The sequence below is a fragment of the Rutidosis leptorrhynchoides genome, chromosome 3 (assembly GCF_046630445.1).
Source record: "Rutidosis leptorrhynchoides isolate AG116_Rl617_1_P2 chromosome 3, CSIRO_AGI_Rlap_v1, whole genome shotgun sequence".
In the NCBI taxonomy this organism is placed as follows: domain Eukaryota; kingdom Viridiplantae; phylum Streptophyta; class Magnoliopsida; order Asterales; family Asteraceae; genus Rutidosis; species Rutidosis leptorrhynchoides.
This window is the reverse complement of record NC_092335.1, coordinates 671,392,960-671,418,258: the sequence shown is the minus strand read 5'-3', so window position 1 is coordinate 671,418,258 and position 25,299 is coordinate 671,392,960. Positions and strand designations below refer to the sequence as shown.

Sequence of the window (25,299 nt, the reverse complement as noted above, 5' to 3'; positions counted from 1 at the left end):
TGTTGTTTTGATGAACTTGCCAATCTTCAAATGCTCGATGTCTAGCATTTTCATACTCTTGTGAAGCTATAAACCTTTGCATTTCTGTCATTTCATTTCCCCCTCCCACATTACAAGGCTGTTGATTTCTTTCAACCTGTGGATGTCTTCCATTATATTGTACTGCGGCGTTATTTCGCCTCTTCAAAACCTTAGCACCATGATATATATTTAAACCAATTGTATCGTGGGGTTCCGGTTCTTCGATTAATAATCCCCCCCCGACTTATATCCACATCGAGATACTCAGTAATTAATGTAATAAATATACCACCTCCTATTATACTGTGCGGTCTCATCCCCCTAACCATAGTCGATAAATAATAACCCACACAATAAGGTATACTTACAACGCTTTATGGGTCTCGAATACACATGTGGTAAAATAAATCTTGCTCATTTACCTTTTCCTTATTTTTACCTCGCTGTGTAATCGAGTTCACTAGAAACCTATGGATTACTCTTAATTCAGCTCTATCAATATCAAGATAAGAGTAATTTCCCCCTTTAAATCGGTGATGGCTAGTCATTTGACTCCATACACCATGCGTATCAAAATTTTCATCAATCTTCCTACCATTTAATATCAACCCTTGACAATCGGCAGATGCTAGCTCCTCAGGCGTATATATACGTAAGGCCTGAGCCATGTCTAGTAGAGACATGTGGCGCATCGAACTTCCTTACAAAAATCTAATAAAAGTTCGATCGGTTAAAGTAGCTACCCGATCATTTATTTCTATACTACACAATAATTCTTCACACCATACTTTATATACAGGTCTACGCATGTTGAATAATCGTACCCAATCGTTAAAAGTAGAATTACCATACCTCTGTGTAAGTAATTCTCTAATCCGTTCGCCCAATCCTACCGCTTCTAACGGTTTCCATTCTATTACCCTAGGTACTTCAACAGCTTTAGAATGAAGAGTGTGCAAGCCCCTTTGGTATTTTGGATAATCTATCCAACGTCTGTCTAATCTCAAGTTCGGGTGTAAATCTTCCACGTGCATATCTGAAAATGTCATAACTGGATGAGGTATATCTTGTTTGTAATAGTTATCAACATCCTGTTGTTTCGCATTCTCAGGAGGAGCAATGCGAGCTTGGGATGAAGATTCACCCCTTTCAGTCTACAAAATACATCAAACACAATTTTTGTACATCCAAATATGCATTAGTGTCAGCAAAATCATCAATCAAAATAATTACAATGACATGTTCAATTTATATCAAACTTATGCCCATTTTCATATTTTTATCAAATCTACACTTTTTCAAATAAGCATATACGAAAATGTTCGTCAAGTTCATAAGCATTCAACTCAAATAACATGTCAAAATAATCATTATTAGCAATTAAACAAGTTTCAAATGGCATTATCTCTCAAAAATCAAGTTCATGAATTTTAGACTTGAAAAAGTCCACTTTAATTCTCAAAAATCATGTTTAGGCTCAAAGTTTGGATCATTTAACTACCTAAACATGTTACACTACTTAATTTAGCAATAATTCATGACAAAAATCGACCATAACCTGTTTATATCAAAAAGCCCCAAATTGCTCAAGAACACAAACCCTAGATTATTCAAAATTTGAAGTTTAAGGCTTCTAATCATGTTAAATACCATCAATCTAGGTTATACAAGCATAATACATAAACAATTCAAGTATAATTACACTAAAAAGCATCAAAATTGAATTGGGTATAAAATTGCTCAAGAACACTAAATTTTCGGATTAAAGGGTGTTTTGGTGTAGAAATTTACCGTTTTCCTTGAGTAATTCCTTGATAGCATCCTTCTCAATATGATTTTGTGAAAGATTTGATGAAAAATGGCCAAAAATTGCGAATTTGGGAGGCTTTTTTTGGGTTTTTTCGGGTATTTTCGCAGTTATTTGTGTGTGGTGTTGGTAAACTGATCTGTTCTTGCGTTTTATTTTTTTCTGTATTTTACAAACTCCGCGAGTCGCGGTGTTTACCCATTACAAACTCCGCGAGTCGCGGTGTTTGTATTTTTTTATTTATAAAAACCTTAACTTATAAAACAATTAATTAATTAATTTTAAAATTTTGTTTCCCTTGTTATTTAGGACGAGGTCGTTTCGGAACGATGTCCTAGTCCGTCCATCGACAAAATTTTAAAATATGTCAATTTAAAGCGCGGTTTTAAAAGCAAAGATTTTTTTCGGTTTTTTTAATGTTTTTGGCATACTTTAATTCAATAAGATTAAAAATAATGATAATAAAAGTTCTCGTCCCTTCCTTGGGTAAAACAATTTCGGTTCAACGACCTAGTCTTCAACTTACGACGAATTTTTAAAAATCATATTTTTAACTTAGCAAAATAAAGTAAATTTTTGTTTTTAAATTCACACCAAACTTAAATTTAAAATGCATAAAATTAAAAATTCATATTATTAAAATTAAAAATTCACACCAAACTTATATTATATATTTTTTACATACAAACTTAAAAATATTAATTTTTCAAATATTTACAATTTTAAATATATTAATTTAAAAAGTTTACAATATTATTTTAATATTAATTTATTAATTTTTTTAAAAATAAAATTAAAAATCTTTTTGGCTTTTATCCCACTTTAATCAATAAAATATTATCAAAAATATACGCCCCTCTTTTCGGTAACGTAATTTCGGTTCCATGACCTAATTTAACTCATGACGAATTTTTGAAATATTTTGAGTTGATTGATTAAAGATATTTATACCTTAAGAATAAACGGTAAATTTCACAGTGATGTAATAAATTTTTGTATGATATCAATAATTTCGGTCGCAAGACCTAATTTTATTGAATACCAATTTAATACTTTATAGCGAACAAATTAGCGTTTATTATCAAAAGGTTAAAAATAAAAATAAAAATAAAAATGAAAACTGTACAAACTTACCTGTGAAATAGATTTCTTAGTGATATGCTCTAGCCCACTCATAAGATAGTCGGACTAATTGGTTTTCCATGGTTACATAGGCGTAACCTCGAGCATTTGATGTTTTTTCTTCTAAACATATAAACGGTCCGTCTCTGCATAAAGTAACAAATTCGGTATTTGAATAGGTTTGATTATTTGAACATTTACCTTCGTGTGACCATTTTCCGCATTTGTGACATTTTTCAAGGTGTTGTGCTCTTCTTTTCGCTGCGGATTTTGATTTTCCTTTACCAAATTGTAACTTATTATTTTCACATCTGGATTCTTTTCTTACTCCGTCCAATTTTTCTCTGATTACTGATACCAGTTCACTCGAAAGTGTGTTATTATTACGTTTAGTAATCAAAGCGTGTAGCATTAGACCATGATTTAGTTCACAGGAAGTCTTCATTTCGTAAAAACCTAAAAAAAAAATAAAAATTCAGAATGGGGGGAGAAGACTAGTTCTTTAGGGTCTGCTAGGGAAAGACCATTCGGGTTCCATTTTCGAGAACTACACGAAAATAGAAAATCTAACTCTAACAGAAATACATATTATCCTTAAAAGACTTGATTCTCTCCACACTTAGTTAGCTGTGGTGTTGAAATTGTGATTAACTTCGTTGTCAACTTCCATCGGACTATCTATGTAATGTTTAACTCTGTGACCATTAACCTTAAATTCAATCCCCATTTGAATTTATTAATTCTACTGTTCCGTATGGGAAAACTCTTTTGACTATGAATGGTCCAGACCATCTTGATTTCAATTTTCCAGGAAATAACTTGAATCGTGAATTAAAAAGAAGAACTCTATCTCCTTCTTTAAATTCTTTTAAACTTCTGATTCTTTTATCATGCCATTTCTTCGTTCTTTCCTTATAGATTAACGAATTTTCGTATGCTTCTTGTCTTAATTCTTCTAATTCGTTTAGTTGACTTAACCGTAGACGTCCGGCTTCACGTAAATCAAGATTACATGTCTTCAAAGCCCAAAATACTTTGTGTTCAATTTCTACTGGAAGATGACATGCTTTTCTGTAAACGAGTTTGAAAGGTGTGGTTCCAATTGGAGTTTTGTAGGTTGTTCTAAAAGCCCAGAGTGCATCCTTCAATTTAATGGACCATTCCTTCGGATTTGATCCTACGGTTTTCTCTAGAATACGTTTTAAAGCTCGGTTGGTATTTTCAACTTGTTCACTTGTTTGTGGATGATAAGCAGTGGAGATTTTATGAGTTACTCCATATCTTTTAAGAACTTTCTCAAGTTGATTATTACAAAAATGAGTTCTCCGATCACTTATTAAAGCTTTCGGTGTTCCAAACCTTGCAAAAAGACGTTTTAAAAAGTTGACTACAACTCGTGCATCGTTAGTTGGGAGAGCTTGTGCTTCCGCCCATTTAGATACATAATCAATGGCTACGAGAATGTAGAGATTATTATGAGATTTCGGAAATGGACCCATAAAGTCAATACCCCAAATGTCAAATACTTCACATACTTGAATGACATTTTGTGGCATTTCATCACGTTGACTTATTTTTCCGGCCCTTTGACAAGCATCACAGGATTTGCAAAGAAGGTGTGCGTCTTTGTAAATTGTAGGCCAATAGAATCCAGCATCGTAAACTTTTCTTGCTGTGAGTTGAGGCCCATAATGCCCTCCTGTTGGTCCTGTGTGACAATGGTTTAAGATTTGATTGGCTTCATCTCCGAATACACATCGGCGTATTATTCCATCTGGACAACTTTTAAACAAATGTGGATCTTCCCAGAAATAGTGTTTTATATCACTGAAGAATTTCTTTCTTTTTTGGTACGATAATCCTTTTTCAAGGAATCCACATACTAAGTAGTTTGCATAGTCTGTAAACCATGGAATTTCATTATAATCTATCTTCAATAGATATTCATCAGGAAAGTTGTCTTGTATGGTCGATTCATTTAGAACTTCTAATTCAGGATTTTCAAGACGAGAAAGATGATCGGCTGCGAGATTTTATGCTCCCTTTTTATCTCGGATTTCAATATCAAACTCTTGTAATAGTAAGATCCAACGGATTAATCGTGGTTTGGTATCTTGTTTCGAAAATAGGTATCTAAGAGCAGAATGGTCGGTATAGACCACCGTTTTAGCTAGAACGAGATATGAACAAAATTTGTTAGAAACAAAGACAATAGCAAGGAGTTCTTTTTTAGTAGTTGTGTAGTTCGTTTGTGCTCCTTGTAATGTCTTACTAGCATAATATATAGCTTGAAATCGTTTTTCAATCCTTTGTCCTAAAACGGCTCCCATTGCAAAATCACTTGCATCGCACATTAGTTCAAACGGTAGATTCCAATTTGGTGTTATCATGATCGGCGCATTAGTGAGTTTTTCTTTAAGAATATTAAAAGATTTGATGCATTCATCTGAAAAGATGAATGGAGCATCCTTTTCTAGGAGTTTATTCATAGGAGTGGCAATTTTAGAAAAATCTTTTATAAAATGTCGGTAAAAACCGGCATGCCCTAGAAAACTCCTAACTCCTCTAACATTAGTGGGATGTGGAAGTTTAGTAATTACATCTACTTTAGCTCTATCCACTTCAATTCCTTCCTTTGAGATTTTATGACCAAGAACGATGCCTTCTTTAACCATGAAATGACATTTCTCCCAATTAAGTACTAGATTTGATTGTTCGCATCTAATAAGCATTCGTTCAAGATTAACTAAACATGATTCAAATGTATCACCGAAGACTGAAAAGTCATCCATGAAATCTTCCATGCATTCTTCTATCATGTCATGAAAAATCGCCATCATGCACCTTTGAAAGGTTGCAGGGGCGTTGCAAAGTCCAAATGGCATGCATTTGTAAGCAAAAGTACCATAAGGGCACGTGAACGTGGTTTTCTCCTGATCTTCGGGTGCTATTGGAATTTGAAAATATCCGAAAAAACCATCAAGAAAACAATAGTAACTGTTTTCGGCTAACCTTTCCAACATCTGATCAATGAAAGGTAAGGCAAAGTGATCTTTTCTGGTGGCGTCATTTAATTTTCTATAATCAATACATACACGCCATCCTGTTACAGTCCTAGTAGGAATAAGCTCATTTTTCTCATTTGTGATGACAGTCATGCCACCCTTCTTAGGCACGCATTGAACTGGGCTTACCCATAGACTATCAGAAATTGGATAAATTAAACCTGCATCAAGCAGTTTAATAATTTCTTTTTTAACAACATCTTGCATATTAGGATTTAGTCTTCGTTGGCATTGCACATACGTTTTATGACCTTCTTCCATAAGGATTTTATTTGTGCAATACGAAGGACTTATTCCTTTAATATCATGAATCTTCCATGCAATGGCTGGTTTATGAGCTTTTAACACAGAAATGAGTTGTGATTTCTCATTTTCAGTAAGAGAAGACGATATTATTACAGGTAATTCAGATTCACCATGTAAATAAGCGTATTCCAAATGGTTTGGAAGTGGCTTTAACTCTAATGTCGGAGGTTCTTCTATCGATGATTTGTATCGATATCTGTCTTCTTCTTTTAGCATTTGAATTTCTTCTGTTGTTGGTTCATATCCATTAGCTATTAGTGTAGCTAACGTTTCAGTTTCATCAATTGGTTCAGTTCCTTCTCCTAAAGAACATTCTCCTGTTCCTTGTAATTCTGGAAATTCTTCTAACAATTCTGCATGTGAATCTATAGTTTGAATATAATAACATGTATCATCTGCAGATTGTGGTTGTTGCATTGCTTTATCAACTGAAAAGGTAACACTCTCGTCCTCTATACTTAGGGTCAGTTTCTTACCGAACACGTCTATTATTGCTTTAGCCGTGTTTAAGAATTGTCTTCCTAATATGAGGGGAACTTGAGAATCTTCTTCCATGTCCAGAACAACAAAATCTACTGGAAATACTAAAGTACCAAATTTAACTAGCATGTTCTCCATTATCCCTCTAGGATATTTTACTGATCTATCTGCTAGTTGTATACTTATTCGTGTTAGTTTTAATTTTCCAAGGTCTAGTTTAGCGTATAGTGAATATGGCATTAAATTTATACTAGCACCTAAGTCTGCCAATGCTTCTATTGAACTAAGACTACCCAGAAAACATGGAATTGTGAAACATCCTGGATCTGATAGTTTTTCTGGTATCTTATTCAACAGCACTGCAGAACAATTAGCATTCATAGTAACGGCCGAGAGTTCTTCCATTTTCTTTCTATTTGTGATCAGATCTTTCAAGAATTTAGCATATCTAGGCATTTCTGAAATCACATCAATGAAAGGAAGATTTACATTTATCTGTTTAAACATATCCAAAAATTTGGATTGCTCGGCTTCAAGTTTCTCTTTTCTCATTTTACTCGGGTAAGAAGTGGTGGTTGGTATGGTTTAACATAAGGTTTAGCCTTAACTGTGTTATCTTCATTAACCTTTTCAACTACCGATTCTTTTTCCTTATCTTGTTCAGGTTGTGGTTCTTGTGGAGTAGGAATAGCTTCATCAGAAATTACAGGTATTTCAGGTGGTTTAAGTGTAATACCATTTCTCGTGGTAATGGCTTTAGCTGTTTCTGAAAGGACCGCTCCTAACCCATCCGGACGAATTCCATATCGATTATAAACGAATCAAAATAGTTGGTTACATTGCGAGGTACTTGACCTCTATATGATGCATTTTACAAATGTTGCATTTGTTTTTAATAGACAACCTTTCATTACATCAATAGTTGGCAGGCATGTGTATCATTTCATAGTATCCAAATGACCTAATCTGTCATTTACTTAATAATAATCTCTAATGAACTTCAATGACTCGAATGCAACGTCTTTTTGAAATATGGCATGAATGGCCCCAAGTAATATCCTTAATATGAGCTAATGCACAGCGGAAGGTTTCTTTAATTCCTGAGAATAAACATGCTTTAAAACGTCAACATAAAGTTGGTGAGATATAGGTTTGATGCTAGCAGCGTTATAACTATGGACCACAAGATTTCATATTCATAAACATAATACACTCGCAAGTGTATGTAAAGCATTCTAAGTGGTTGAGCACTTGGTAACCATACTTAACTATTAATCAACGTCTCATATTCCCTTTATTATGAAATCTCACTACACTGTACCAAATGTAGCCTACAAAACGAAGTACTGTGCAACCGTTGAATACTGGTCGTCCAGTCCGGTTAGGGTTGTCAGGCCTGATAGATCTATCAACAGGATTCGCGTTTACAATACCCATGTAAATATTAGTTACCAAGCTACAGGGAAATATGCCAGTGGTACAACTCAACGTAGAATGTATTTTTTTTTATTACTTGTGTCCATAACGTAAATCATAAGATGCATGTATTCTCATCCCGAAATATTTAGAGTTTAAAAAAAATGGGACTATATACTCACCATACTGTATTTTGTAGTAAAAATACATATAACATCATTGAACAAATGTATGGTTGGCTTCGAATTCACGAACCTATATCATTCATATATATATTAAAACATATTCTTGTAATCGAGTAATTCCATTTATTAATGATGTATTTGTTATATTTATAAGTTTTCATCATTTATTTTTATATTTTCATTTTTTATATATATATACATTTTAATATAGTTAACTTATGTAATTTAAATATATTTGTGTATATGTAATCTTTATTTTTATGATCATAACAATTTTAATGATATTGATAATACTAGTAATAATAATAATGATAGTAAATATGTTAATTTTAATGATACTTATAAAGATAATAATAATACTAATAACAATTTTAATGATAATATATTAATAATAACAATAATCTTAATCTTAATAATAATAATAATAATATTAATAATAATAATGATAATAATAACAATAATAATAATAATAATAATAATAATAATAATAATAATAATAATAATAATAATAATAATAATAAAGGTAATAACTACCTCATGAAGCCCCTTAAAAAAATATGGCAGCTGCGAGACTCGAACCCGGATCCCTTGTTAACCCGACACACCCTCTAACCATCAGACCAATTCGTTTTAACTGAAATTGTGTCCTCCTAATTAATTATAACTCGACAGGTTTCTGTTTTTCTTCATCTACTTCCTTTCAATACCAAAATCGAACCCCGATCCTCTCAACTGATTATTAGTTTTCAAAATTGACTTTAGGGTATAAAATCCATCACATACATGATTAGTTAATATAAATTGAAAAAGAAAAAAAAATCAAAATAGAGTGCTGCTACTGCTGCCGTCGGTCTTTTTAAAGAAAAAAAAATGATTTCACAATTGTGATTGTTTTGGGATGAAGTTTATAACATAAAATAGTTGTTAAATCATTCATGTAATCTTTTTGAATCATCAATTGATCCAATAACATCAAAACAACTCCGAATTTTAAGATGAACACTCTAGTTGACTTTTGAAATCCAAACTTTGACTCACGAATTCGAATCCATTTTAAGGAATTGGGACTTGGGATTTTGCAGATAGATTGCTTGGATGATTCTTAACAAGACTGTATTTATGAATCTTGAAATCTAATACAAATTCGAGTTTTGGTAAAAACGACTCAAGAACAGAGATATAAGCTGTTTTAAATTTAATTTCTTTTTCTGCTTCCTCTTGTATTGTACCAGATATTATATAGAGTGTATAAGAGGGATGATTACAGTAACCAGATTCGATTACCGTTGTTTTGTAGTGAATTGTATCAACAATTTCTTTAATCAGGAGCAGGGAATAAGAGAAAAAAAATAAAAATAGCTAGTGAAAGGAATCTGAATGTACGATTGCTGATATTGATTTGTAACAAATTAAGATAGGAAAAAAATATATATACCGATTGATAGGTACGTTCCACTAATTCAGATTCCATTTTTATATAAAACTTTATATAAATAATATTATTAATTAATTATAATTATATTAAGGATAATTAAAATACTAATAATATTAATAATTAATAATATTAATAATAATAACGTAATAATAATACAATTAATAATAATTATCCTAATAATAATAATATCTACCATAATATTGATAATTTTATTAAATTGTATTGTTTTTATATAATAATAACAATAATGATTCTTAATAACAAATCATAATAATATTACTAGTAATAACAAGTTACATATCTCCATTTTTATATCTATATATTATATATTATATTATTATTAACAATACAGATATTAATATTAATAATACTAATTGAGAATAATACTTATAATATTGATATAACAAATTATGCTTCTTAAATCTCATATTTATATATTAAATTAATAATACAAATATCAATTTTCATAATGAAAGTATTATAATAACTATATTTTAACTTGTAATTAAAGTTAATATAAGAATATTACATTTCATTAATTATGTAATACTTATAGTATAAAATACCATTTTTGAATGTTTAGTACTTATATATATTATGCATATTACAACATACATACAACATTAATTGTGTACAGATGTCATATATATATATATATATATATATATATATATATATATATATATATATATATATATATATATATATATATATTTTAATAACATCTTATTTATTTTGTATATTACTCTATATATTTAATTCAAATGTTTTAAATGGTATTATATTAATTCAGATTAATATATACACTTATATTTCTATTTACATATATATTTTTATTTACATATTTATTTACACATAATTGTTCGTGAATCGTCAGGAATAATCAAAGGTTAATTGAATGTATAACCATGGTTCCAAATTTTCTTGAGACTCAATATAACAGACTTTGCTTATCGTGTCAAAAATATTAAATCGTGTCGAGAGTTTGGTTTAAAATTAGTCGAAATTTTTCGGGTCGTCACAGTACCTACCCGTTAAAGAAATTTCGTCCCCGAAATTTGATAGAGATCGTCATGGTTGACAATAAGTATGTTTTCATGACGAATATGAATGGATAAATAGAGTTTTGTCATCATTGAATAATATACGTAAAACAATTTGATTACGCGAATAGTATAAGTGAAGCTTATCGCAAGAGAGTGAAATGAATAAATGTAGATTCGTCATATCTTTTGACGTAGATAGGATTGATTTTCCAGAGTTCAAGGGATTTGGAGAAAATTTTAGTAATAAGATTTGATTCTTCGGTAATCAAAGAAACTAGGATCCGCTTTAAATGCGATAATCTGTTTTGATTGCTCTGTCGAATATTCTACTATATATCCACCCCTTTCGTTTCCTTATTTTCCACAACTCACACCTTCTATTCTTTCTCCCTTGATTCATACTTTAAAGCATTCGTCAATATGCTCCATCCAGTATTGATTCTTGTTATACTTCTAACTTTCATATCTATCATTTTTCTTTTTCATCTACCACCGGAGGATTTTGTTTACTTCTACAATTATCTTGGGGTTATAGTGTTATTAATTTTCCCGTGCCTTTACGTGGCAATACGTATTGATATGCACGGTTTGTAGTTTCTGGGTGGTTGTTAGGTTTTATATCTTCCCTTATATTTCGATGTCCCTGCTTCTATCTTCTATAATCATTAGCATCCATAGTTAATGCTCTCTCCTATTTGCTGCGATTTATACTTTAGTTTCTATTTTGGAGTTTCATTCTTTCGTTTCCTCTTCACGTCCTTGAATCAAGCGAGTAATGGTCCGGAATTCGTAGTTATGAAATTCGGAATGAACATAGCTAATGCTCTAAGAAGAAATGGTAATGGTACGATTTTGATTTGTCAAATTACCAGATTATCCTGGAAAAGACCGAATCATCAAGAAATATTTTCTTGATATTTTTAGAAATTAAATAGAATGTAAGAGTCGTGTAACATGACACATGATGATGGTACTGTGAATCATCACATTCCATTAGAAACTCAACATGACTTACTGTAATATAATGACGTTGATCAAGTGTCATTATATTATACTAACTCATGCTTCAGTTCCCAACACTACTTCAAACATTCATACTTTAAACTCGAAGGTTTTAGACTTTAGAAACTAAAATAGTTTCTTTTATGATGTAACACAGGTAACGTGAAGAGATAATTAATATCAGACAAGAATATTTATGAAAATATCTTCAAAAATATTGAGGATATTAATAAAGAAAAATTTGATGATATCTTAGAATTTCAGAATCAAATTGTGATGAAGAAATTCAATCACGATGATTTAGAGCGGTTAAGAAGTAAGGTATTCGAGAAAGATTTCATCAGAATCAGAATCATCGGGATTCTTTATGTACAAGTTTAGTCATTGTGATTTGTCCACAGCCTCCTTCAAAATTTCGCATAATCCGCTTTTTGGTACTAAATTTTTCTATTGAGCGTTTCCAACACTCCATTCTTTATCATCAACTTTTGGCCATTGAGACCATTTATTACATGCTGCTTCGTCAGCATTTTTAAAGTTTCGGATCTGGATTATTGGTTATCAAACCGAGGGGTTTTAAGAGAATTGTGTTTTTAGATGATTAAACGCTGATGGTAGTAGGGTGGAATATAAAAGATTTCTGGTAACGAAGGCGAAAATACAACGTATATATCAAGGTTATAATAAGGTTAGTCTGACTGAAAAGTCGAAGTTGACTTGCTGGAGCTGTGACAAAATTTGCTACTTTGAAGAAGAACTGCAAAGTTATTTTGGGTAATAATAACACTAAAGGAATTAACACAGCTATGTGTTAAACGTTTATTCAGTTTCCGAGAGTTTTCACGTGCATAACTATATGCGTCAATCTCTTATTCCGTAGATGAAGTGCGGTTGGTTCACCCTCTCGATTGAGGTGTTTTTAAGAATCTTGATAGATTTGAACGCTGATTGTAATCATCATGATACAATTGAGGTTTAAGATGAAATCAAGTGGAAAACTTGAAGAATTGTTTAGTTTCATATGTTATAATCAATATTTTAAATTCATTTTTAATTGTCCAATGTTGATAGTCCAATAATCGGTTTATATATATATATATATAATCTTAGAATTATCCCACGACGTTTTGTATACGTATTGTCTTTGCATCAACCCAGAGACGTATTGTAGACGTATTGTCTTAGAATTAACTAAGACGTATTGTGTACGTATTGTCTTAGGATTTATCAAAACGTATTGTATACTTATTGTGTTAGGATATACCATATATTCGAATTAATAAATACGTATCATGACCCGTGTACAACTTATTGTCTCAGAATTAATCCGACGTATTGTGTACATGTGTCCCGATTTATCCAACGATATGTAAAGTGCGTAAAATAAATAACAGTAATTAAATGACAATAAATAAAATTACGATAAATAAATTGCGATAAATGAAATGTAATAAGTTAGCCAGGAACAGTTAGCGTGGATTCCTAACAAAATTTCAATTAGTTAATTCGTTTGTCTCTAACAAATTTTATTTTGTCCAATATTTTCATCATTATGCCACTTGTTGGATTCTGATGGGTCAAAATGCAAATATGAAATTTGTATGAAAATGGTTATTCTGTGGTGAACGGATTCGTATATCGGTGGATGTAAGTAGGATAGTAAATGACCGTTGAATCAGATTCGAAGAATATACAGTGTAACTTATTAATGTGCAATCTAAATATTCCTCGGGTATTACCTACCCGTTAAAATATTTTCACCATTAACAGTTTGTACGAAAGAATTCTTAATTACAATCTTTATGAAAACATATATACATATATATTTTCTTCAAATGTAATCAAGGATTTAATGAGTTAATATGATATTAATCTCATTTGATTTTCGGTTTGAGCTAGAATAAGTATTCTCTAAAACTATTAGGAACCACATATTCTTCGCAGAATATTAATGAAGTTATGGTTTAATACTTCATTCTTCATTGTTGTTGGTACTCCTTGGTATATATGGTGCGTATGATGTTGATGTTCGTGGTAAAGATTTTTAATGATGAGGTGTGGGATGCGGATGTTGATGTTGTTGATGGTACTGTTGCTGCCAGTGATGCTGCTGGTGCTTATGGTATTGAGGCTTGCGATGTGGACGTTACTGGTGGTACTGGTGTTGCTGATGGTGCTTGTAATCTTTGCACCATACGTTCCAAAGCCACTACTCGAGCGCAAAGCTCGTTGACTTTTTCTATTACACCGGGGTGATTGTCGGTTCGGGCGAGCGGATAAATAAAATCTAGAATTTGATGTAGTATATAATCGAGGCGAGATACTCTAGAAATGAGAGAGAAAATGGTGTTTCGGACAGGTTCACCGGTAAGTGCTTCAGGTTCTTCACCCAGAGGTGAATTCGGTTGGTGGAAGGGATCACCTACTTCTTGCCTCCAATGATTAAGTAGGCTACGAACCCATCCCCAATTCATCCAGAATTGGTGATGACTAATTGGTTGATCCATTCCGGTTACACTGCTTTCAGAGCTTGAGTGGGACTCCATATCGGAATTCGAGGGGCTTGAACTAGTGGTGAGTTCCATTTTGCGCGGTTAGATAAAGAGTTTTTGGTATGAAATGAATTTCGGATATCGAATGATATTCTTATTACATAGAATATCTATGTATAGTACAGAAGATCTCGTAGATTACGGAGAGAGTTAAGGAAACGTGTCAGAGAAGACTTAATGTGATGGGATGTGAATTTGTCTGTACATCGTCTATGCAATAATTGCAATAAGACGCGTCGAGACTGAAAATGACAAGTAGATATTTTTCAACAAATGGTGGTAAGCAAACACTTTTAAAATGCAGACCAGGTTCAAGTCCAGACTTACTAATATAACCTAACAACTACTAGGTCGAAGTCCAGACTCACTAGTACATCCTAACAACTCCTAGTTAGACACACTAATGCAAGACCTGGTTCGCTACGACCACCGCTCTGATACCAACTGAAAGGACCGCTCCTAATCCATCCGGACGAAGTCCATATCGATTATAAACGAATCAAAATAGTTGGTTACATTGCGAGGTACTTGACCTCTATATGATGCATTTTACAAATGTTGCATTTGTTTTTAATAGACAACCTTTCATTACATCAATAGTTGGCAGGCATGTGTATCATTTCATAGTATCCAAATGACCTAATCTGTCATTTACTTAATAATAATCTCTAATGAACTTCAATGACTCGAATGCAACATCTTTTTGAAATATGGCATGAATGGCCCCAAGTAATATCCTTAATATGAGCTAATGCACAGCGGAAGGTTTCTTTAATTCCTGAAAATAAACATGCTTTAAAACGTCAACATAAAGTTGGTGAGATATAGGTTTGATGCTAGCAGCGTTATAACTATGGACCACAAGATTTCATATTCATAAACATAATACACTCGCAAGTGTATGTAAAGCATTCTAAGTGGTTGAGCACTTGGTAACCATACTTAACTATTAATCAACGTCGCATATTCCCTTTATTATGAAATCTCACTACACTGTACCAAATGTAGCCTACAAAACGAAGTACTGTGCAACCGTTGAATACTGGTCGTCCAGTCCGGTTGGGGTTGTCAGGCCCGATAGATCTATCAACAGGATTCGCGTTTACAATACCCATGTAAATATTAGTTACCAAGCTACAGGGAAATATGCCAGTGGTACAACTCAACGTAGAATGTATTTTTTTTATTACTTGTGTCCATAACGTAAATCATAAGATGCATGTATTCTCATCCCGAAATATTTAGAGTTTAAAAAAATGGGACTATATACTCACCATACTGTATTTTGTAGTAAAAATACATATAACATCATTGAACAAGTGTATGGTTGGCCTCGAATTCACGAACCTATATCATTCATATATATATTAAAACATATTCTTGTAATCGAGTAATTCCATTTATTAATGATGTATTTGTTATATTTATAAGTTTTCATCATTTATTTTTATATTTTCATTTTATATATATATATATATATATACATTTTAATATAGTTAAGTTATGTAATTTAAATATATTTGTGTATATGTAATCTTTATTTTTATGATCATAACAATTTTAATGATATTGATAATACTAGTAATAATAATAATGATAGTAAATATGTTAATTTTAATGATACTTATAAAGATAATAATAATACTAATAACAATTTTAATGATAATATATTAATAATAACAATAATCTTAATCTTAATAATAATAATAATATTAATAATAATAATGATAATAATAATAATAATAATAATAATAATAATAATAATAATAATAATAATAATAATAATAATAATAATAATAATAACTACCTCATGAAGCCCCTTAAAAAAAAATATGGCAGCTGCGAGACTCGAACCCGGATCCCTTATTAACCCGACACACCCTCTAACCATCAGACCAATTCATTTTAACTGAAATTGTGTCCTCTTAATTAATTATAACTCGACATGTTTCTGTTTTTCTTCATCTACTTCCTTTCAATACCAAAATCGAACCCCGATCCTCTCAACTGATTATTAGTTTTCAAAATTGACTTTAGGGTATAAAATCCATCACATACATGATTAGTTAATATAAATTGAAAAAGAAAAAAAATCAAAATAGAGTGCTGCTACTGCTGCCGTCTGTCTTTTTAAAGAAAAAAAAATGATTTCACAATTGTGATTGTTTTAGGATGAAGTTTATAACATAAAATAGTTGTTAAATCATTCATGTAATCTTTTTGAATCATCAATTGATCCAATAACATCAAAACAACTCCGAATTTTAAGATGAACACTCTAGTTGACTTTTGAAATCCAAACTTTGACTCACGAATTCGAATCCATTTTAAGGAATTGGGACTTGGGATTTTTCAGATAGATTGCTTGGATGATTCTTAACAAGACTGTATTTATGAATCTTGAAATCTAATACAAATTCGAGTTTTGGTAAAAACGACTCAAGAACAGAGATATAAGCTGTTTTAAATTTAATTTCTTTTTCTGCTTCCTCTTGTATTGTACCAGATATTATATAGAGTGTATAAGAGGGATGATTACAGTAACCAGATTCGATTACCGTTGTTTTGTAGTGAATTGTGTCAACAATTTCTTCAATCAGGAGCAGGGAATAAGAGAAAAAAAATAAAAATAGCTAGTGAAAGGAATCTGAATGTACGATTGCTGATATTGATTTGTAACAAATTAAGATAGGAAAAAAATATATATACTGATTGATAGGTACGTTCCACTAATTCAGATTCCATTTTTATATAAAACTTTATATAAATAATATTATTAATTAATTATAATTATATTAAGGATAATTAAAATACTAATAATATTAATAATTAATAATATTAATAATAATAATGTAATAATAATACAATTAATAATAATTATCCTAATAATAATAATATCTATCATAATATTGATAATTTTATTAAATTATATTGTTTTTATATAATAATTACAATAATGATTCTTAATAACAAATCATAATAATATTACTAGTAATAACAAGTTACATATCTCCATTTTTATATCTATATATTATATATTATATTATTATTAACAATACAGATATTAATATTAATAATACTAATTGAGAATAATACTTATAATATTGATATAACAAATTATGCTTCTTAAATCTCATATTTATATATTAAATTAATAATACAAATATCAATTTTCATAATGAAAGTATTATAATAACTATATTTTAACTTGTAATTAAAGTTAATATAAGAATATTACATTTCATTAATTATGTAATACTTATAGTATAAAATACCATTTTTGAATGTTTAGTACTTATATATATTATGCATATTACAACATACATACAACATTAATTGTGTACAGATGTCATCTATATATATATATATTTATATATTTATTTTAATAACATCTTATTTATTTTGTATATTACTCTATATATTTAATTCAAATGTTTTAAATGGTATTATATTAATTCAGATTAATATATACACTTATATTTCTATTTACATATATATTTTTATTTACATATTTATTTACACATAATTGTTCGTGAATCGTCAGGAATAGTCAAAGGTTAATTGAATGTATAACCATGGTTCCAAATTTTCTTGAGACTCAATATAACAGACTTTGCTTATCGTGTCAAAAATATTAAATCGTGTCGAGAGTTTGGTTTAAAATTAGTCGAAATTTTTCGGGTCGTCACAGTTTCATTTCGGGGGTTAGCATTTATATCACTAGGTAAACTTCCCGGTTTTCTTTCACCTATTAACCTTGCTAGGTTACTTACTTCTTGTTCCAAATTTTGAATAGAAGCTTGTTGATTTCTAAATGCTTGAGTATTTTGTTCATTGGTTTGTTTTTGAGATGTGAAAAACTGTGTTTGAGTTTCAACTAGCTTCATCATCATATCTTCTAAATTCGGCTTTTTATCATCGGTTTGTGGTTTGTTTTGAAAATTAGGTCTTTGCTGATTGTAAGTATGATTGGATACTTGTTGATTGCTAGGATCTTGTTGGTTGTTGTATGGAACATTTCGATTATAATTCTGGTTTTGATTGTAAATTGGTCTTGGCGGTTGATAATTATTCTGATAATTATTTCCAGGCCTTTGGTTTAGATATGAAACATTCTCTCTTTGTTCCATTGTTAGTTCAATACTGAGACAATCTTTTGTCAAATGTGGTCCTCCACACTGCTCACAACTAATTCGTATTGAGTGTATATCCTTAGTCATCTTTTCCATTTGTCTCTCGACAGCATCTATCTTTGCGAAAATGGAATCTAAGTCATGGCTAGAATCGGGTCTAGCTGCTTTAGATGATCTAACGATATCTTTTTCGTGGTGCCACTCATGTGAGTGGGAAGCAGTGTTATCAATAATTTTGTAAGCATCAGTTTCGGTTTTCTTCATAATAGAGCCACCAGCTGCTATATCGATGTCTTTCCTTGTAGTGATGTCGCATCCTTGGTAGAATATTTGTACTATTTGACAAGTGTCTAAACCATGTTGCGGACATCCTCTTAATAACTTTCCAAATCTAGCCCACGCCTCATATAGAGTTTCATTCGATTTCTGTGTGAACGTAACAATTTCTCCTTGAAGTCTTACGGCTTTAGATGCCGGAAAGAATTGTTTAAGAAATTTTTCAACTAAAACATCCCATGTATCAATCGCCCCTTCAGGTAACGATTCCAACCAATCTTTGGCTTCTCCCTTTAAAGTCCAGGGAAATAACATGAGATATATTTGTTCATCCTCAACTTCTCTTATTTTAAATAGTGTGCAGATCCTATTAAAGGTACGAAGATGTTCATTTGGATCTTCCTTTGGCGCACCACTAAATTGGCATTGATTAGTTACCATGTGTAGAATTTGTCATTTGATTTCATAATCTGGCGCATTAATGTCTGGATGAGTAATTGCGTGACCTTGCCCAGTGCGTTTAGCTCTCATTCGGTCTTCCATACTTAAAGGTTCCAGATTCTCCATGATTGAATTTGTTGAATCTGAATCACTAGAGGATTCAGATTTAATGGTTCGTTCCTCAACAATCTCTGTTTGAATGATTGGTGGTTCCGGAGGAAAAATTAATGGTTCAGGATCTATGAATTGTCCCTGAATATTCTCCGGATTCTCAATTGTGAGGTCGGGTTCAAAAAATAGATTATCGAAAATTTGAATTGGAGTACATGGTCGAATGGATGACGATTCTAAAGAAAAATCAACGGCGACAATATTTGCTAGATGTCTTGATCTGGTTAAAGGTGGTGAACGTACAAAAGGTGGTGAACGTCTTGCTCGGTGCATTCACTGAATATCCTATTAGTTTTTAAAAGGAAAGAAAAATTATATAAGTTATCCAATTAATAGACTTTTCTGATTTTGACCACGTTTCGAATAGCCAAAAGATGCAGCAGAGGGGCAGGATTCGTTTGGTCTCAATATAATTGAGTACTGTTTGGCTCCAATAACCCGGTCCACGTACAAATTCAACTATTACTACGAACCAGAAAATTTTGATGTCTATCAATTTAACCACTTAAAATAAATTTTCGTAATTTAAAGAAATTTAGAGAATAAGTAGAAAAATTCTAAGTCCTAAAAACTAGAATGACGAGAAATAAGAAAGAAAAAGAGCGCGTTGGTATTAAAATTGGAGAAATAAGAAAGAAAAAGAGTGACTTATAAAACTTTAAAACACTTAACTAACCCAACCTTATTATTATTACTAACTTAAAATTAAAATTGCAAATTGAGATTACTAATTGGAGTGATAATTGATACATAGGTAAAAGGCGTCGAAAAATAAAAATAAGAAAGTAGCGCGTTGAAACTTAAAAAAGAACTAAAAACTAAGAATTAAAAGTTGCGTCTAAAAATATTAAAGCTTAAAAGAAATACTATCCCAAATGGCAATATCTTAAAAAGGTACTAAAAACTAAAAAAAACTTCGCAAAATTCTAAAGCACCTAAATCTTAGTCTAAAGAAAAAGCACTTAAGGGATTTTACGGCAAAGCCTAAAAATCTAGAAATAAAAATAACTATGGTAAAAACTATATCTTAAAAGAAAAAATGAGCGAAAAATACAAAAATTACGCTAAAAACAAATGAAAAGAGACAAAATATAAAAATATACTAAAAGTTGTAAAAAGTACAATTTTTATAAAAATATTATTTTTATATTATTTATTTTATAAAACTATTAATTTTATAAACTAATTAAACTAATTAAACTTAAAATACAAATTAAATAAATAAAACTAAATTAATTAATTATTTAAAATACTAACCCTAATTAGGGTTTTAATTAAATAATAATAATAATAATTATTACACCGTAATTAATGCAGAATAGGGTTTCTGTGTGACCTGTCTGGGCGGCTCCACGAGTCACGGAGATTGCAGGTTCAACGTGTACCAGGTTCAAATTTGACAGGTTCAGTTTTTATTATATTTTTTTTATATTTTTCTGTTTTAATATTTATATAAAATATTTATATAAATTAAATAAAACTTATATTTGAAAAACTAAAATAAAAATAGAAATACTTTATAATTTTATAAAAATCTTAAAAATAGATTTATATATATATATATATATATATATATATATATATATATATATATATATATATTTTTTTTTTTTATTTTTGATATTTAAAAAAAATGTATTTTTACAAAAACTAAATAAATTTTTTTTTTTATGTGTGTGGCGTTTCGCTTCGGCGTTCCCCGGCAGCGGCGCCAAAAATTCTTGATGTTATGCGAGGTGTATATGAAATAGCTTTATTTTTACAACTAAATACTATTAAATATGCTACAATTTTACACAAGATATTTATTTATTTATAGAATGGATATACCTAAACCTTGCTACAACACTTATAGGCAGTGTACCTAATCGTACAGTAGTGTAGTTTTTAGTAAGTCCGGTTCGTTCCACAGGGAATCTTTTAAACAAAGCTTAACGCTATATTAGTTTTAATTTATAAAAATACAAATATATATATAAGTAATATTATTATTATAAAGGGGGTTTTTTACCGTTTAATGACCGGTTTGTCGATTTTGAAAACTTTAGTCGCAGTTAAAACCTAATGTAAAATATTAAATAAATAAAAGACTTAATTTAATGCGTAAAGTAAATAACGATAATGAAATTGCGATAAATAAAATTGCGATAAAATAAACTTGCGATAATTAAAAAGTACGATAATAAAAAATGCAATTAAAAACAATAACAATAAATAAAAGTGCGATAATTAGAAGTGCAATTAAATATAAAATAAAGGAAATTAAATATGAAATAAAATAATTATGCTTATTTAAACTTCCGTAATCATGATGTTTGACGTGTTGATTTTAGTTTTATGCACATGGGTTAATTGTCCTTTGTCCTAGATTATTTAATATGTCTGTCTGGTTTTTGTCCATAACAGTCCATCAGTCATAAATATAAAGTGCGAGTGTCCTTGTCAAATTATCCTTATACCCGAAGTTAAATATTCCAACTAATTGGGGACTTAAACTGTAACAAGGTTTTAATACTTTGTTTAATAATTACACCAGGATATCGACTGAGTGTAACCCAATGTTTTAATACTTTGTTATCAATTATGCTAAGTGTCCTTATACATAATTTCACCCCTGTTTTAATAATTCTAGTGACTATTAATCCATTCCCGTGTCCGGTTAAATGAACGATTATTCGTACATATAAATACCCCGCCCATCGTGTCCGATCGAGTGTATATGGTTATTTATGGGTACGTCCAATTGTAAATCTTTATATTAAAATTAACAAACTATCATTTAGTTAAACAAATATAAAGCCCATTAATAGTCCATAGTCTAATTTCCACAAGTGTCGTTCTTTTGTCCAAACCCCAATTATGGTACAAAGCCCAATTACCCAATTTTAGTAATTAGCCCAACATCATGATTACTTCGGTATTAAATAAGCATAATAATAACTTAGCTACGAGACATTAAATTAAAAAGTTTGAACATAACTTACAATGATTAAAAATAGCGTAGCGTTACACGGACAGAATTTCGACTTACACCCTTACAATATTCGCTAACATACCCTTATTATTGGAAATTAAAATTAAAATTAAAATTAAAATATAAATTATATATATATTTACGTATATAGAGAGATAGATAGAATTAGGATATATAAAACGTTCAGATTGCGTTGCCTTTTATAGGCATTTTCGAATTTGGCTGCTCCGCGAGTCGCGTCACTCTTGCTCTTCAAACTCCGCAAGTCGCGGAGTTCGTAAAACCAACTCACACAAGTTTGGATCCTAGTCTGCCGACGGATTTTAATAATATAAATATATAATTTATATAATTAATTATATATTATATTATATTTATATACATAATTAATTTGTAATTTTTAGTCCATTGCGTCGAGCGTTGAGAGTTGACTCTGGTCCCGGTTCCGGATTTTCGAACGTCCTTGCGTACTATTTTATATCGTGTACTTTGCGTTTTAAATCTTGTACTTTTGTAATTTTGAGACGTTTCTCATCAATAATTGGAACCTCTTTGATTGTATTTTGTACTTTTGAGCTTTTTGGTCGTTTGCGTCTTCAATTCGTCGAATCTGTCTTTTGTCTTCACCTTTTATTATTTAAACGAATATCACTTGTAAATAGAACAATTGCAACTAAAAGCTTGTCTTTCTTGAGGAATAATGCTATGAAATATATGTTCGTTTTTAGCATTATCAAAACCTCTGTACTTATCAACAAACTCAAACACCTGTTGTGTCACATGAACAAAGATTAATATTCCGTTTCTACCCTTAAAAATGAAACAAAAAATAGACAGAATACTCACCCTAATGGCTCTTTTAAGGAGAAGCTTAGAGTAAGTGCGGTCAGACGTTTTAAACACCAATGAAGCAGAAGCAAGTGCAGCAGCTGTTTCAGCAGCCACTTCAGGTCTTTGAGGTAAACATATCATCGACCACATATTTAAATTAGATATCTTAGTTATAAGAGCTAAATATCAAACTTACTAACACTTCATCTTATAAATTGAGAGAGCTTTTAACTATTATAGAATCCTTTTTTCAATTAAATCAAGGTCTTCCTTCCTTCCAATGAGACACAACCTACATCGAATTAGAGTTTTATAATACACTTCTATAGACGGTGAGAAACCTACATCATAAAATAGAGATTAAAGTTGACCATATGAATTTGCCACGTCTTCTTTAATTTTTTCCAAACAATAAGCAAAATGTACAAGATTTACCTCTTAGAACTCTTTTCATCAGCTTATTGATTCCGAGGGGAACTACTGCAAAATTAAAAACGACCTTCTTCCATACAATAGAAAGTCCAAGGCTGCAAAGCATTACTTTCAAAAAAATTTTGGGTTAAATGTTAATGAAGATGAACAATCACATTATAAAATGTACATATCTATTTTGAAATAAAAATAAAAATCCCAAAAGGATAAGGTGCATCCATCAAGACCAAAGATCTCTACAGTCCTTTTTGTACTTCCCTTTTCTCATTTTTTAGACAGCAAAGACATGATTTAAATACATGTTATCATCATAACAAAAATTAAGTGTGAACTTATGGAAAGACATAAAATAATATAGACAGAAAATAAATTTATCACCCTAAAAATATATGGTCCACACATTTAAGCAAACGTTCAAATTACCAAATCTTCAAGACATGGTCCACATGTTTAACAAAAATAGATGTCATTAGTTAATAGAACTACCATTTTCAAAGTAACTTTTACTAACCTTTAATCCAAAAATTGTAGAATAATCTTTGATAAAAGCATCATCGCTAAGAGCAAAAGTCACTCGATAAGTAGCAGAATGTCATAACCCTCTTCTAATGAATTTTAAACATTGGCATTAAAACAAAAATCTACCAATTTTTCTTATTAAAACCTCAATATAGAATATAGATGGATAAACTATATTAACCAAATGGTTCTTTTAGAACGGAAACTTGAAATGGGTACAACTTTCTTACTCAAGACTAAGTTCAACTTTCTTACCTCATATAACAGATTTTTAGTCGAGTCAAAAATAAAGATAACATGAAACCTTGCCATCACAATAAGCAATGGCTGACTCTCAGATTTTTTGTACTTGAAGCCAATCTTATGCTAGCAGTACCAAATTTTAGGGTTTCTTTGTTTTTTTCTACTTGAAGCCAATCTTATGCCAGCAGTACCAAATCTTTGTCATTTGCTCCAACCATCTGAAACCCTAAAATTTATATATTCACAACAAAAGCAAAGAAATTTACCTGATAGTTAGCAAAACCCAAATCGATCAACAATTTAGCAACACCACAAACCTTTGAAAACGTCAGTTACTTCAATCACCTTATAGGCTTCTCCAGATCCACTACCAAATAATCAATCATAACATATTCATCACAATTCAACTGAATTAGATGAAAAATATAACTGATGATAGAGAAAATGCGCTTACAGAATATGCTTGATTGATATGAAGAAACGCGTTTGAATAATTGATTCCAACTACAGAAATATAAATGTATAAAATAAAATGATTGATTTAAAAGAGCTGATTCGATTCATTTTGTTCCAAAAATCCAAAAATCGCGCGAGAGAAACGGGTAAAGATGGTGGTGCGATGTTTATTATGAGAGAAATAGAGCAAATAAATTAAAAATAAATTTAAGAAGAAAGCAGGTAGGAAAGAATTAGAGCAAGAAGGTAAGGGATAAGGTATGAGAGGAGGTGAGGGAGAAGACATGGCTGAAACAGGAAACGGTCGCTTCATTTTTTGTAAGTAAAGAAAAGAGGGAAAAAAGAGGGGCAAAAGGTGAGCAGTAGCCCATTGTGAGAGGAAGGTG

General features: G+C 30.7%; 1 long non-coding RNA gene across 1 annotated transcript in view; it reads right to left on the bottom strand.

The window, feature by feature from the left end:
- LOC139899355 (uncharacterized) overlaps window positions 1–24,808 on the bottom strand; it is a 29,199-nt gene extending 4,391 nt beyond the window's left edge. The window contains exons 1-2 of the long non-coding RNA XR_011777435.1: window positions 23,699–24,808; window positions 23,173–23,604 (exon numbers count right to left, since the gene is read on the bottom strand). This is a non-coding gene — a long non-coding RNA (uncharacterized lncRNA). The remainder of the gene's footprint in view (window positions 1–23,172; window positions 23,605–23,698) is intronic.
- Between the last annotated feature and the right edge of the window lie 491 nt (window positions 24,809–25,299).